Source organism: Tachypleus tridentatus, chromosome 8 (genome assembly GCF_004210375.1).
Source record: "Tachypleus tridentatus isolate NWPU-2018 chromosome 8, ASM421037v1, whole genome shotgun sequence".
Classification (NCBI taxonomy): domain Eukaryota; kingdom Metazoa; phylum Arthropoda; class Merostomata; order Xiphosura; family Limulidae; genus Tachypleus; species Tachypleus tridentatus.
Genome location: NC_134832.1, coordinates 89,195,832 through 89,206,269, shown reverse-complemented (window position 1 = coordinate 89,206,269; position 10,438 = coordinate 89,195,832). Strand labels below are relative to the sequence as shown.

General features: G+C 32.0%; 1 pseudogene across 1 annotated transcript in view; it reads right to left on the bottom strand.

Annotated features, from left to right (window-relative positions):
* Positions 1 to 666: 666 nt before the first annotated feature.
* LOC143222891 (protein trachealess-like) overlaps positions 667 to 10,438 on the bottom strand; it is a 297,994-nt pseudogene continuing 288,222 nt past the window's right edge. Inside the window, exons 13-14 of the transcript XR_013012572.1 lie at positions 9,914 to 10,059; positions 667 to 8,690 (exon numbers count right to left, since the gene is read on the bottom strand). The product of XR_013012572.1 is annotated as a protein trachealess-like (transcript). The remainder of the gene's footprint in view (positions 8,691 to 9,913; positions 10,060 to 10,438) is intronic.

Sequence of the window (10,438 nt, the reverse complement as noted above, 5' to 3'; positions counted from 1 at the left end):
ATTGAGTTTTATTGTTTCCATGTAGAGATATATATATAAATTTCAAGTTTAGAATTTTGCGGATTATATGGGTGTTTTCGCGTATGTTTTACAACTTTTCGCCCTCTGTTGATGAATCTTCATCAAATTTGGCATGAAGATTTGATGTGTTCATGTGGTGATACATACAAAGTTGCTGTTTCAAACTATGTATTTTGCTGTTCTTTATGGCAATTTTTGCGTTTTTTGCAGTTACATCTAAGGGAAGCAACTTTTCATTCACTAAGATGATTTTTCGTTAAGCATAAATTTACTTAACTTCCGTCCCGGGGGACGAGTAGTCCAAGATATTTGTTTAATATGTCAGTTTTAGTGTTTAATATGTCGTGATTTTAATGTTGTCTATGTCATGCTTTCGGTGTTATTTTCTTGTTTTTAATGGTTAATAACTCTTGTTTTTATTATTTAATACGCAGTTCTTCTAATGTTTTCTATTTGAATATTAAGTATTAAATAGATCGTGTTTACAAGTGTTCAGTATTTCGTGTTTTCAATTATTTATATATTAGCATTTAAGCATTTAAAAAGGTTTTAAAATAAATTACTTTTCAAAGTCTCAATCATGTACTTGCTTTCCAGTGGCTCAGCGGTATGTCTGCGAACTCACAATACTCAAAACCAGCTTTCGATACCCGTACTGGGCAGACCACAGATAACCCATTGTGTAATTTTGTGCTTAATACAGAAAAAACAAAACCCTCGTCTACTCAGTGACTTTCTTTTTACGTTTTATTTTAAATTATATAGTTTTGCAGTTTTTTAATTTTACGTATTTCAACAAATGTTCAAAACTATTAATGGTATTATCGGCAGACTTTCGTAATATTTAAATTATTTTTATCATGTATCGTTTTCAGTAATTTTCGAATAATTGGTTCTAAAATAAAATGTTCGTTTTTGAGTTTTGATGGTCTGTTTACTCACATTCAACTCAGCTTTCTGTAAATACAGGAAAAAAAAGAGAAAGAAAAACAACAATCCTCATGCCTGGCTCCATCTTTAGTTAAAATACTAACCTACACATGGAAAAAGATTTTATTTGCAACAGGGTATATTTCAATCCTGTATACTGTACATAGTTCATGTATGATAGTAGTTGTACTACTGAACATTTATGTCATGCATTTACATCAGAAGTTGAGCAACAAAGAGAGAAACCAAACACCAATAATAAAGTAATAAACAAAACAAAGATTTTTTTTTGCCTATTGTTTCATACAGTTACAACATAAAGGTAAAAATAATACCAACTGCCTTTGTATATCCATTTTGTCACTAACATTTGTGTCCACACAAACCAGTTTATCACAAATACAGCCCTGCTGAACTTACAATATTCAGAAACAGCATTTCGTAGGATAGTACATTTCAGAAACAAACCTTAATGAGGTTTAATGCCAATTTTATTAGTATAACTCATTTTCAACAGTAACTGAATAAACTTAACCTTTAATAAGAATGATAACAACTACTAACACAAGTATTTTTACTAAGTTGTACTTTCAACATAGGTGTATTTTTCTTAAAACGTCTATAAATCTTTGTAAAGCATATGTCGAAACACTATGCGTGCGATAAAGTTGACATCACGTATGTTCATTTATCAGGTGAGCCTAGACGTTGAAATAGTTTACAATCGTTGATCAGGTGATCGTAAAAGTTGTTAAAACTTGCAAACACGTATCAAGTGAGCCTGGAAGTTCATATAAATTAAGCACATTTTTCAGGTGACCCACGAAGTTCACATAACATACACACATTTGTCAGGTGAGCCTATAATTTGATATATATCAGGCGTTTCGAGAAAATAAGTAACAAATATTTTTGTGTGGTTATAAGTCACAAAATTGCAAATATTTATCATACTAATATACTCAAATTATTTTTTACAATAGTTACAAATGTCCCATACTTTTTCAAATTACACTTGCTATTTTTTACAAAATCTGTCATATATTTTCAAAGTATAGTTGCTGTAATTTCAAACTAGTCATTTAGCAATATTTCAATGACTTGAAAACCCTTATATTTTAGGAGCTTTGTTTAGTCAAGTAGAGTGGTTGGCCCATCATAAAACTAAATAAAGCTGTATATCAGTATCATTTTCGGCTTTAATCCATATGAGTCAGCAACAATACTGAAACCTGAAAACATACCGTAACTCCTAGGTTATGGTACTAACTATTTATAGATTATTTCAACCAGGAAAGGTAGGGTGGTATTTTTACAATACATTACAACTATTCAGAAATACTCCTTAAATTACAGAAATGTTAATACAAGTAAATTATTTCTACCAGAAATATTCCTTCTTTTCTACAGCTCGTCACTGAAGAATTATACTACATTTTGTTTTGCGAACGTATAAAACAGTACACATTTCAAACTGTATTACACAAACCACGTGGTATTCGTATACTAAATTTGTGACCTAAATCACAAATTACTGTAACTGTAGTTTTTCTAAAATGCTTTAATAAAAAAAATTAGTCAAATTAAAAATGACTATTATTAAAGTTGGCTCATTGGTTGTTACTCCACTTTTTAAACTTCATAACTATGTATTTCAGGTTGTAGCTAAGCAGGCGTAAAAAGAACAGACTCGAATAAGTTATCTTACCCTGCATTAGACAAGAAATATGCAAATTATGTTAGACTTATTCTTACCAATAAACGGTAAGAATCATTAAAACTTGCTTTTGCTGTCAGATTAAAACCAGATTCTGTTGTCAGATTATATCACAAGAATGAAAGAAAATATAGAATAAACACAACCTGAAATACAGGTACAACAATATTAACCTGCTTGAGTACACAAATATGTGTTACGGAATGTCATTCTTTGTTTTAAAAGCAAAGTTTACGCTTATGAAAAATTAAGACAAGAGGATTTAAATTATGCTATTAGGGCATTAAAGATATATTATGGACAATAAGCTATTTCAAATGTGAATTTCTTCAATATTTTCATAAGTCAAGTTTTACCACGGAGACATTTTTTTCAATATTATGGTTAACAAGAACCACTGAGACAAGTAGCTGATAACATTTTGTCAGCCACTTTTAAAGAATTCACTCATAAGTAAAATTAATATAAAATAAAGTGTTCCCGAATCCTTTTATATCCTCCTTTCTAATATGTAACATTCAAAACATTATTTCATACAGTATAAAAATCTTACTCAATTACTACACTTCACATTGTAATAGACTAGTGCAAAGTATACAAAAGTACATGAAGGTAAATTACTTAGTATAAAAGGCACTTTTAAAAAAAAAAAGTTTTATACGAACAATTTTAAGGACAAGTGATAATTACTTTGGTCCATTCAACTAAAGAAAACACTCGTCAGAGTTTATGGTTTTAAAACCAAAAGTTGACGTAGTACTGAAAATCAATAGGCTTAAAATTTGAAAGAGCAAACAAGTAAATTACAGTTGTTTTTTATTTTTATGTTCCTCTTAAAAATTAGAGGTTATTTTTAAACGTCTCTAATTTTGAATCCGAAATGAACAACTTGACACGATCACGAAATAAAACCCTTTGCAATTTACGTGAATTTTACCAAAAATTTAGTCCTATCTTATCTTGTTTGCAGTACATTATTAAACTCAAAATTTGGAGTTGATAAGTATTAATCTCTGGAATGCTGTGATGTTTGTAGTAGGCTTTTTATCTGAAAATGTAAGTTAAGTGATATTATTCACATGATCGCCTCACACTATGAAAAGCGTTATATTTACAGTAAATTAACTTAAAATCTGTTTTATTAATATTAACCTCTCAAATGCTTCACTTACAACAAACCATATTTTGATGTGTATTATAAAATATACATGTTAGAAGACATTAGTATTAGACCTACATTTTTAGTACTTCATTTTTTATCTGGTCCGGACGTAACAAGTACTGTATTAGGCAGAACTCTATTTATATATGTCATTTGGTACAGTAAGAATTATCACGTTGTGAACGATCTTCCCAAAATGATGAAGCATAATTTTAGTTATGTATCTCAGAACAGAAGGAATAGGTATTAACACCAATAAAACAGAGGACGTTTCGACCTTCTTAGGTCATCTTCAGGTTAACAAACCTAACAAGGTCGAAACATTGTTCTCTGTTTTATTGTTAAAGTGTTAATACCCACACCAGCCGTCCTGATACACATTTTTACTTCAAGTGGGTTTCTCGTCAACACGAATGATTTTAATTAATTGTAGTTGTTATCAGATATTCATGATTATAATTATTTTTCCTTGTCATCAAACATCAAAATGCAGAGTTAAAAATATTAAGACTAATGTTAATGCTTTATGACAAATATAAATAATTGTAATCATGTTTCGTTAACTTGAATAAAGTGTTCACGCCGTAACACGTGTATCTGTTGCAATATTGAGCTGTAGTCTGTGGTATATCTGAAGGAAAAGTATTGACAGATTAGAACGTCGTCTTCAGAATACTTACAATGAATTATGAACTTTTAACCTGAAACTGATACAATGACATAGAATGAAACTAATGTTGTATCTTCTTAAATTCCCTTATCATGTGATATTATATATTTCTTTACAATTTTATGTCTCTGATTTGCTACCGAAGTAATCACTTCTATTTTCTCTCTACGAATGTCTTGGAATTCCTAAAAACTTGTTATTATTTTCTATCTACATAGTATCTTCGACACAATGACTTGTGCTTTTTTTAGCTTATCCCCACCCACTTAATGTAAACAAACATCTTGTAAAAAAGAATTAAAATAATAGTTTAATAACGTTTAAGTTATGAGTCAAATATTCGAGATAACATTGAATACAAAACACAATGACATCAGCTATTTTCTTCTTAAAAGGTTTTTAATCTTGAAGAAAATAAAACATTTTCGGTGTATTGAGATAAAAATGTTCTCTACAAGATAAATGTAGTGAGGAATTTTTTCCAAAATATTTTGTGTATTTCAAAGCCTTACGCTGTTTATAGCAAAGTAAGAAAGGTGTTAGTGTATAAGTAATATCTAAGGACGAAGTTCATTCAGTAAAACCACAAAATTCACATTAAATAACGTTGAAAAAGTATTGGTAACATGTAACGTATACTTATTGAATATCAAAATAGTAATTCAATCCTTTATGATATACCTATTAATTGAAATAGTTAATAAACATAAAATATATTATATTCTATAAAACATTATTTGTTTATATAATAATAAAGATACACTATCAATTATTTTAAGTCAAACGTTTTAAAAGATAATAAATAAACTAAAGTAGGAAGATATAACTTACACACCAAGATAATTGATACACCTGATAACCTATGTACCCGGATAATTTACAGATTTAATTATGATGATATTGGTATGATATGTATTTTCTAAGATGCTATGACAACAGTTAAATCTAAGTTATAAAAGAACTGCTTTAAAAGCTCAGTAGAAATACTGTTTCAATACATTACACAAGATGGCTGTAATTGCTATTCAAAATTATATTAAAGAAACATTTTAAACGTATAATACCAGTACAGAAATATAGAAACTCATTCCTAGCAAATTATCTCCTATTCCTTAAAACTGGATATAGAACGTAAATATCCTGCGAAGAGTTTAGACCTAACTTTTTGAGGTTATCTGATATAGAAAAAAAATATTTTTATATTACTATTCATCTTAAAATCATAACAAAACACAAACCATATATGGAGAAATATTCATATTCATATTTTTTTCTCAATTTCATTGAGAAATCAAATCCCCAGAATAAACGTATATACTACGATCTATTTGAAAGTAAAAAAACAACAGGCACAGTAGAGATTAACCTTGGTCTGAACACATTCGTGACATCACCGGTATAAAACACGTTTCTCATCCTATCATTCTCATGGAATTGGATAAGAAGTGCACGTTTCATCTGTATCTCTACTTTACTATTTTCTTTTTTAAAAAACTGATAAAAGAATAAAACAAGCCCAATGTGAGTCCTTCCAATACTTCTTGGCTGTATGTGTTAGTTAGTCTTACAAAGAAAATCCAAACATACAGCGCAAAATCGCAGATGAAAGTGAAAAAAATATATTGGTAACGTGTTGAACTGAATTGTTTCTTTCGAAGTACACTCTATATTGGTATTGCTATTTAAAGAAAGTTTAGGACCTCACGCCCAAAATGAAATGATAAATGACTCTCTAAATACATTAAAATTTTAAACATAAATTTTGAAAAGAAACTTCAAATTTTTCTAATTACTAGCACATGACGAAACAATGTGGCACCTACAAATCTCGGGTGAAAAATGCTGAAAGAGAATGTTATACAGTATTCCATACAAGATCGGATTTAGCTAAAGTAAGGAGCACTTTTGGTATTGTGAGGTAGGAACTATGAGTAATAGTAAATGTGGTGGTGCAAAAGTGCAATGTTTTCATTCGAAAGGACTTTTAGTTACTCAAAATCACATGGTGAAATTAAACCCATCGGAAGAATCACGTGACGTAACAAAACGGAACCTCGCTCACAAATTACGTAGCACGAGAAAAATGAACGTGATTGAATTAACCAAGTTACTGAATTTCATGATGAATCTGAAAGTAGCAATTGGGATGCAAAACATGATGGTAGATATAATTAAATTTTTAAAAAAATTGTAACGTGACAAAATACATAAGAAAAATCATAGAATTAAACAAAATTTTTACGCCTCAACATACCTGATTACATTTACAAAAACTGATTAACCATCACACTCGCATTCGTTTGTTTGAAAGAAAAAAACACCTGTATAAAACTACAGAAATCAAGTCATTACGATTGTCTGCAAATAGCGCAAACTTTGTTCATGGAAAAGTGAAGAAGAGGCAAAAAGAATGAAAAAGACAAGTTCAAAACTACAGAACATTTGCTCCAAAAATAGTTAAAACCATTGTAAGTTTGGTAATTTCGTATTCATATGGTAGCTTGCAACAGATTCAATGTCACTTGTACTATAAATTCATCTACAAAGTTACATTCACGCACTAAATACGTTCTATCTTGTACAAGAAGTTTGATGTTGTTCATGACACACTTGAAACACTTTGTTGTACTAGAACCGACGGGCTAAAGCCAAAGAGTTAGTTCACATACGTTCATCATCACAGGTAAAACAAGTATGGAACGTTATTAGGAAAATGTTTTGTGCATGTTAATAATGATAAATAAATCTCAGTCACTTAAATATTGTCTTCCTACAACTTATACACACAAAGAGAACACCCATAGTTATTCTGACAAGTCACGTCAGTCGAGATAGAGATTCAGATAGGGTGATTGACGTCTTCTAGCCTTAATGATCAGAAGCACTGATTGGATACCTATGCTAATTAAACAAGTTCATATTAAGATATGTATGTCAACTAGTATTAACTAAGAGCTAGGTTGGGAGTACCAGGCAGTTGAGTTTGGGTGTGTAGGCTTCCCCGCGCCAGAGGAATGGTACAGATAAAAACTACTAGAATGATGAGTGTAGAGCTGTCGCTGCTCGTGAGACAGATATTGTTGAGCATGGGGGTGGCTGTACGAATGATCGATACTCCCAGGGTGAACAAACACCTGAGGTTTTAAGGGTAGGTGTTGAAGTGAACCCTCGGACACGTAATGTTTCATCTGAGACAGATTAGCTGCATCATTAAATGTCTGGCTCTCTGTAACCCCAGAGAACTTATCTCGGGGGGATACAGAAGCTGGTGGGGTCATGGCACTGTACGTATCTATGTAATTGTTGGAACTAACCGCTGTGTTTGTATAGCCTGGAAGGACGCCATAAGATTCAGTTATCTTTGAAGGCAAAATAAACTGAGATTGTTCATTGTAGCTACCATCACTACCACTACATGGTGGTGTGGGGAGAGCCCCCTGAATCTCACCATAATAAGATGGTCTACTGACATGAGACCCAGAACGAATTACTGACTCTCTATTTACGTAGAGCTGTCTCAGTAATGTGGTGGCTGGCAAAGTCGTTTGAGATCCACCGATCCACTGAATCGCCGATTTATACTGTTGATGCGACTGTGGGGAGTGGGTCATACGTGTTGTCATGGTCTCTTGAGTCGGGCTGCCATGATGGGGAGCCACAGATCCGGCTATCCCAGGCATTTGAGAATTTGGTAAATGTTTGTTCATAACGTCTTCTAGCTCTTTAACTGACATAGTGGGTGAATAAGCACAACCTTGAGAAATTGACGATCGTTTCCATGGTCGTTGAACTCTTTCAAGATGTTCAACTGATTCCTTACCTTTTTTATTAATTATTGGACTGACGTTTTCACCTATACTAGATGGCGGCAGCGGCCTATCAGGACTAATGGTTTTGCTTATAGCATCATTAGCTATAAAACTTCCATTCGAGAGTGGACTTGTACTACGTAGACTAGACGAACTTCCAGAACGGGACGTGGAGGGCTCACTTTGAGCAGAATGAGAGGCCGAATCTCCTGAAAACTTTCTTTTACGAGTTTTATTCTGGAGCACCGACTGATCCGACGGAGATTCGATAGATACCAGATGCTTTTCTTTAAGGAAGCTGGACGATTCCAATGTTAGGTTTAGATGACTGTCGTCTATGCTGAGCTCATGAGGTTGTATTTCACCCACTACACACTTTTTCTGTTAAAAAAAAACATTCATAGTTCAGCCGATATCTGATATTTTGTGAATTTATTGCACACTGAAAGTAAGTTCTTTCAACGAAAATAAAGCATTTTAATTCATTTACATGCAATTAATTGATGTTTCTTTTCGTATTACGCTCTTCTCTAATAGCAGAAAACAACTGTTATTATTTTGAGATCTTTAAAGAACATTAAAAATACTTCAATGTTTAATACATTCCGTATCAAAATTTTTTATTTTCCGTATGGTGCATTTAAAGCTTATACAAAATTCGTCTATATTCAGCAATATGACATGAGGTAATTTTTATTGTATCATTTTAAAATATGTCAAACAGTTTTAATAAAGTTACAAGGCGATTGAGAAAGAGTTTTTTTGAGATAACTCTTGTTATATAATGTCTTGCTTTAGGCTATATTTCCATATTTCTGCCAAACCAGTCTTTCCTTACAGAAGCTGCTAAGCACGTTTGCTGAACGTGGTAACAACAAGCCACTATTTTACGTTAGCTAGTACTGCACTTTCTGGTATGTCTTACTTATTGTCTTATGCCAAGCATTTCTCGACATCACTGATTATTATTTCAGTACATAACCCAGTACTACATGCTTTATAGCTGTTGCTAAGATACGCAGCAGTTTTAAGTTCTGTCAACAATATTGTGTTACATCAGCCCCTGAGATATGAACCAATTTTAAGTCAGGAATATTGTGTTACACCAGCCTCTAAGATATGCAGTAGATGTCGATTCTTTTCATATTTGAAACTGGGTTCTGCATTTTTTTCTAAGATTTGTTAAGGAAAACTGACTTAAAGCTGTTCCTACCGTATTTATCATTATGATTTGTTATAGGATTACAGAGAGACGTATAAGGTGTTACACTATGTATCAATATATTCTTTCAACATTACCTTTATATGGTGTTTAGCACTGTTCTTTCAACATATTATTCATTATATCTATTGCAATTGAATGTATTAAAATGTTCTGTTCACCTAATATGTAGTAGTCTTTTCTCTAACTCTAAAATAGCATTATATCAACACTCACAATATTTAACAATTTATTCGGTCACTTCGCTACGTTACGTTATAACAAATTACTGTAGCTTCTTATGTTAGCTTAGTATGCTTTCACAGTAGCTTCTACGATATTTACTAACGACTGAGTTACATCAAGCCACAGAGTATCCAGTAAACACATAAGTAACACTTACTTCAACAGGTCCGGAACTGTCGGAATGTTTGTTTACAGATTTCAGTTGAGTCACGTGATCTTGATTATTAATGTCATCGCCTACCGATGAATGGCCATCTCTCGACGGGGAAGGTGGAAGATCACAATCCTTCGGGGACTCACCGTCTGTAGTTTTTAAAACAAATATGCTTTATTAAAAATACAATGATTGTTCACACATATAGATGAAAACCAGTGTGAAAACAATTATCAATTAATACCTCGAAAACAAAGCTTTATAGGTAATTTTCACATTACCAATTAAAATAGAAATTTTAAGACGTAAATAGAAAAAGAATTCATATCCATAATCATCACACACGACTTTTGAATCAAACCACTGGTCGATCTGAATCAAAGTAGTAGTCAATCTGAATCAAAGCCCTAGTCTATCTGAGCAAAAACACTAATCTATCTAAATCAAACCACTGGTCCATGTGAATCAAATCACTGGTCTATATCAATCAAACCACTGGTCCACCTGAATCAAAGTACTGGTCTATCT